At 38.9% G+C, this 6,000-nt stretch overlaps 1 protein-coding gene across 6 annotated transcripts in view; it reads left to right on the top strand.

The window, feature by feature from the left end:
- Positions 1–3,617: 3,617 nt before the first annotated feature.
- evi5b (ecotropic viral integration site 5b) overlaps positions 3,618–6,000 on the top strand; it is a 43,873-nt gene continuing 41,490 nt past the window's right edge. For 2 of the 6 annotated variants that reach the window (XM_078259429.1, XM_078259427.1), the window contains exon 1: positions 4,983–5,254. The gene's annotated coding sequence lies outside the window, so the exon portion shown is untranslated. Of the gene's footprint in view, positions 3,937–4,982; positions 5,255–6,000 lie in introns of those variants that run through there. The other 4 variants (XM_078259428.1, XM_078259433.1, XM_078259430.1 and 1 more) reach the window with 4 other exon arrangements.

Below are 6,000 nucleotides of genomic sequence, written 5' to 3'. Positions count from 1 at the left end.
TTTATATCCAACCCTGCTATTATCATTGGAACGTTAACTTAAAGTGAAAAATGCAAAACAACAGGTTTATTCCCTGTGTTGCAATGTAAAACTTTCACAACAGAGTCCAGGTATGGGGACAATGATGAGAGCTCATTCAGTGATAGGATTTTTACAACTATTGCCTCCCTTGCATTTGCAGTACTTGCAACAACGGATACCAGCTACCCGACAGGGACACCTATTCTTGTGTGCACACTTGCCACACGAGCAGGGATCTGGCAAACCTTCAGGTTTTGAGATTACAATCTCAGGAACTAATAAACTGCACTTTCTTACAAAACTATAAGCATCTGCATTTAAGATTGAAGTGCAAGCGGTCCTCTCAAAGTCCATCTTAACTTAAGGGCATTACTATCGAACGCAGCAATGCGCAGGTCGTCAAATGTCTCCATGTCCGTTGATGGTTTGAGACATTTGACCAAGAATGTTTCCGCCATTTGTATTGCACTCACAACACTCTGTTAGCTGTGGACAGTTGAAATTGAGAATCAGAGAAGAGTTGTCTGGTTTGCGGACAGTGTTCAGAGCTGCAAGAAATATCATTAAAACAATGCTGTGTATTGTAAATAACAAAATGATGTACCTTAAAATATCTGTGTAAGTAGTAAAGCAATGCAAACTCCAAAACATGCTTTTTAAGTTTAGAAACATTTTGAGTCCCCCCTCCCTTGCCTCACAGTGGTTTGGTCCACTGCCTGCTGTACGTCAGGATCTGCACTCGACAGTCATCACATCGGGTAGTGACAGGAATTTAGTAAGTAGGCGAATCAAGGCTATTTTATTCACATTAAACATCGGATTAAGTTTTTCTTTTCTCAAATAGAAATGATGCTGAGTAATTAATGAATTAGTCATGTCAAAAAAGTTTGATATGTTAATGTAATGTAATGTAACGTTACCTAGCTTATTTAATAGCTTGTTGGATAGAAATGCACCCACTACAACTATTGTTACCACGGCGATAAGCCTAAAGTTATGTGTTTGAACTGATATTAGGGTTAATATTGAAGATCTACAGTTGTGTTTTGCTCAATATGAAGTTAAGTGGCTGATCAGTCAAATAATTATCCTCTGTCCCAGACAAAACCTAATATTTATGTGGAGGACGCAAGATCATTTTATAATTATAATATGACCGCGTGGTGAACCTACGAAACTAACTCATATTTAGACATCTGACGTTAAAGATTTGTTGTTGCCCAGATAAAATGACAGAGAAAAGAAAAACAGACATAAGATCCTTTTTCAGTAGGCTTACACCAAAACACCAAGTAAGTACAATAATCCTCATATCAAGACAATTTGGTAACATCTTTATGGGTGCTTATGAAAATACTAACGTCACTATGTCACAGGCAAAGGAGACAGAAAGAACTGAGGAACAGGGAGACCAGGGACAGTCAGGTGTAGAGTCTCAGGGAGACCAGGGGCAGTCAGGTGTAGAGTCTCAGGGAGACCAGGGACAGACAGGTGTAAAGTCTCAGGGAGACCAGGGACAGACAGGTGTAAAGTCTCAGGGAGACCAGGGACAGTCAGGTGTAGAGTCTCAGGGAGACCAGGGACAGACAGGTGTAGAGTCTCAGGGAGACCAGGGACAGACAGGTGTAGAGTCTCAGGGAGACCAGGGACAGTCAGGTGTAGAGTCTCAGGGAGACCAGGGGCAGTCAGGTGTAGAGTCTCAGGGAGACCAGGGACAGACAGGTGTAAAGTCTCAGGGAGACCAGGGACAGTCAGGTGTAGAGTCTCAGGGAGACCAGGGACAGACAGGTGTAGAGTCTCAGGGAGACCAGGGACAGACAGGTGTAGAGTCTCAGGGAGACCAGGGACAGTCAGGTGTAGAGTCTCAGGGAGACCAGGGACAGACAGGTGTAGAGTCTCAGGGAGACCAGGGACAGACAGGTGTAGAGTCTCAGGGAGACCAGGGACAGTCAGGTGTAGAGTCTCAGGTAAGTATGTTGAGCTTAGTTCATATTTTTGGGGGTGTGTGGCTGTCAGGGTTAGCAGATGAGCTTTACCAGTGGCTCACTAATTAACATTATGATCAGCTAATTTAACAAGTGTACAAAAGCATTGTATTTCTTTTATATGGGGACACTTTTTCAAAATAAGTCATTATGTTTTAAGGTATTTTTGTGGCTTGATTGTAAACAACTTAAAAATAAATACATGGTTTTATAGAAGAATATTTTGGTCAATTTAGTCAGCTATTTCATTGAATCAAGAGAAACACTGAAAAGAAGGATAATGGTACAGTCTCCATGCTACACTAATGATAGTATTTAGGCTTTTCTCTGTGTACACGTCTTCTACGAGTATAATTGTGGCTGTATTATTTGTATCCCCTTCAAAAATTGCTCTTCAGAAATCTTATGTTTATTGTCTCCCCCTACTGTTAGATCAGGTTTACGCCCATGTGTACTGGTGATGACATTTTTCCCATTTTGCAAAAAAAACAAAACAAAAACAGTAGCAGCTAGCTAGCTAACAACCTGTAGTTATCTAGCTACAATACACACCAAATTAAATATAAAACTGATACAAATTCATTATAATTATTTAAATACACAAAATTACAACTCATATGATAATGACACGTAATAAGTGTACACACCAACACAAAGAATAAAGAGTAGATTTCCTTACTTTTCTTGATCTCACAAGTCATCTTGCTTGACAGCCATATGCTCTGCTATGACCTCAGGTCACTATGGCTGCCAAGTAAACTTTTGTTGAAAAAAAAAAAAAAAAAGCACAATATTTAGAACAGGTAGGAAATGTAAGCTTTTAAAGTTTAGGTTAATAAATAGCTGTCAATTCCTGTATGTTGCTAGTTGTATGTAATCGGTTGACTGTTTTTTAGCCATTTTCTTTATATCAAATCAGAATGCTTACACTCTTCTATGACCTTATTATCATGGTCATTTTGAACATTGTGATCACCTCAGAAAATCTGTAGCTTCAAGGGTTTATATGTACGCATATTTAATGAGATATTGCCTCATTTGCCTACTTTATTTTATTTTTTAGACGAAGTGTAATACAAAAAGTATTTCTCTTAATATCCTTTTAAGAGAAATACTTATTCACCAAAGGGTGGACTTTGGGCTTTTTCACTTTGTAAACCTATAATGTGCACAAAAAGATATATAACACAATAAAGGAAATAAAAGGGGAAAAGCCAAAAAGCACAATATGAGCACTTGAAGGTGCATATTTATTGAAGTGATCTAAGAGTAATCCTAAAGTAATCTAATGTTTTGGGTAATCCAACTGATTACATTACTGATTACAAAAATTGCCATGTAATTTGTAGTCAGTAATGGATTACATTTCAAAGTAATCTGACCCAACCCTGGTGATAGCGTATAAGATTCAGTGGCCTACAGTCTCCTTCGTGTTGCCAAGTCTAACCTATGTCCGCTGCTTTTCAGCTACTTCTATGAGCAGAGGAGTGTCTTACAACCAACAAAAGATATGCGTCACTGGAACTGCTCCCACGTAAAACCTGAAAAATAGGTTTTAGGACTGTTGGGTATGTGACTCAAGGCACTCTGCTTAGCCACATTTTCATTAAAGTATTGCTGTGATGTGGTTACTTCATGATGAGTTTCTATTGACAGCTCTCGCTCAGTGAAAGCCAGCTGTGTAAATCTATCAAACAGAGCGAAGCAGCTCTGTCATTTTCTAGTTTATTATAGATATATTTAATACTAATTTAGGTTCATGGTTTTATTTTTTGAGGACTAACCACAAAGTAAGAACTGAGTTTTCATAAATTGATTAATGTTTTTTTATTAGGACAAATGCCTTAACTTCAAGCGCACTGAGACAAAAGTGTTCAGACCTCTAGTCTGCTTGAACAGAAGTATTTTTTCTCTCAGCAATGAACCTCAGGTAAGTTATTAAAGATCAAATACTGATTAGATAAGCACTACACATATAAAGCAACCTGGCATGTTAATGTCTCAAGTGCAGTGACATAAGCCTAATTGTATATGTGGTGAATGACTAAAAGTAATTTGGCTAAGATGTCCCTTTTTCTTGCCTCCTGTTTCCTGAACACATTGTCATATACGGTCTACCCCAGAATAAAAGTAACAGATTGAGCTCATTAAGAACTTGAAATCAACTAACTCCTGTATCCCCAAAGAATTGTGTTCATGAAAATGTTATATCCACATTTTGATATTGGTGACAATTTCAAACTTCAGCGCACATCACAAGACTTTTTAGAATGTAATGTCAAATGTCTGAATAGGTAAGGCTGTTATGATACTTTTACATACCTGCATCCCTACAGCATAGAATACACTTGGAAACCCATACAAACCATCCATTTAGTGGGTTATCTTTTCAACAATCTATTGCTTACATTGTAAAACTGTACCAAGGTGAAAAGCCAGCAGGGTAGAAGGTCAGGCAGAGCAGTGTAGGTGAATACTGTTCTGATCAGTGTTAAGATCTGGTGGGAGCTCTAGCCTCAAGGAGATACTGTGGCTAAAAACTGAAATAGACGTCAGTAGTGGGACATGCTGACATGCCCTCTGAATAACCCTAATGCAGTCTCCTCCAAGGATGGAAAGTGCTGTTGTTATGGCAACTGAGTAGGGTTTTCATGTACTAATACATCTGTTCGACAAAAACAAGATTTTTGATATAGGCATAGCAACGTTACACAACTAATTTTTGAAAGGCAAGTTTTACAGAGTAACGTTAGCCTACAGTGATGCTATTATGGTCCAACCAGGATCACTTGCTTGACCCTGCATTAGAATATTCACCCATCAGGCAAATTGTGTTATAGGCTATGGTCAGTGACGTTTCGAAATTGGAACAGTCTTCAGTGCAGTTTCACATCAGCAACACTTAGTGGTAGTGTTGTTTCAAGTTTAAGCTGAGGGCGCATGCTCTGTGAGATGTAAACATTTGGTACTAGGCCGCCGCCGTCTGTCTAAACTTTGCAGACATTTGTGTAACGTTACACGTATTATACAGCTGCATGGGCTGGACCAAAGAGTCAATGGAAACTAGCTAGCTTACTAAGCACTGGCTAGCTTTCAAGTGGAAACCTAGCTATGATAACTTGGAAAATATAGCTAATGTATTCGGGTAAAGTCTTCGAAAAACAGTCTTTTTCTTGTAATAGTAGGACTATACTTTTGTGCATGGGAAGCAGACGACATTTGCTGCGGTTGGTTAAAAACGCTTCAAGGTAACGTGAACGATAAAGGATGTTCTTGTTTTTTTGGGCTCTGACTAAGTACTGGAATGAACACTAGCTAATTCATACAACGACTTTCAGTTATTACTGTATCATTCCAAGTAAATTGTATGACATTACATATAAAAAGTAGACGGTGTCAATACTTAACTCTTGCATTTGTTAGTCTCATTATTAGTTTAATCACTGGTTGCCAGTCCTGTCATTGTAAGCTTAGCTTAGTGTTGGAAAAACTAGTTAACTGCTTCGCTATGGGCGCAAGATATCGCCTGGAAACAAACAATAATTTAAGGGTGGATGACAATTTTTCTGCTTGGCAATTTCGAATGAACTAATTAACTCTAACGTTACGGCAACCCTCGTCGAGCTCGCCAACGTTAAAGCTTTCTGGAACAAAGACACTGTATACTGTTGCATTTGATGCTAGAGCTCCATTTCAGCTTACAACACAAACGAGCCATAAAAGGAGTAATTTAAGAGCGTTCTCCTTGTCTAATGCATCGGTCATCTGTTTACTGTCTGTAAACCCAAACTGTTTTTGATAGATGTGAGCATGATGTGCAGCCTAAGCAAAGGATTTAAACTGCTCAGCAGTGGCATTGACTGTGTTCAAGCCAAGGATATATTTAACTTCAACTGCGGAGAAGTGACATGCAAATTACAACAACAACGCGGCTCTGTGGCCAGATGTAACGTTAGTGGACGATTAACCCAAGGTTTAACACCTTTAAACTGCA

The sequence above is a fragment of the Sander vitreus genome, chromosome 9 (genome assembly GCF_031162955.1).
Source record: "Sander vitreus isolate 19-12246 chromosome 9, sanVit1, whole genome shotgun sequence".
NCBI lineage: Eukaryota > Metazoa > Chordata > Actinopteri > Perciformes > Percidae > Sander > Sander vitreus.
Note: the sequence above shows the minus strand (reverse complement) of the source record. Positions and strands in the feature narration are given on the sequence as shown.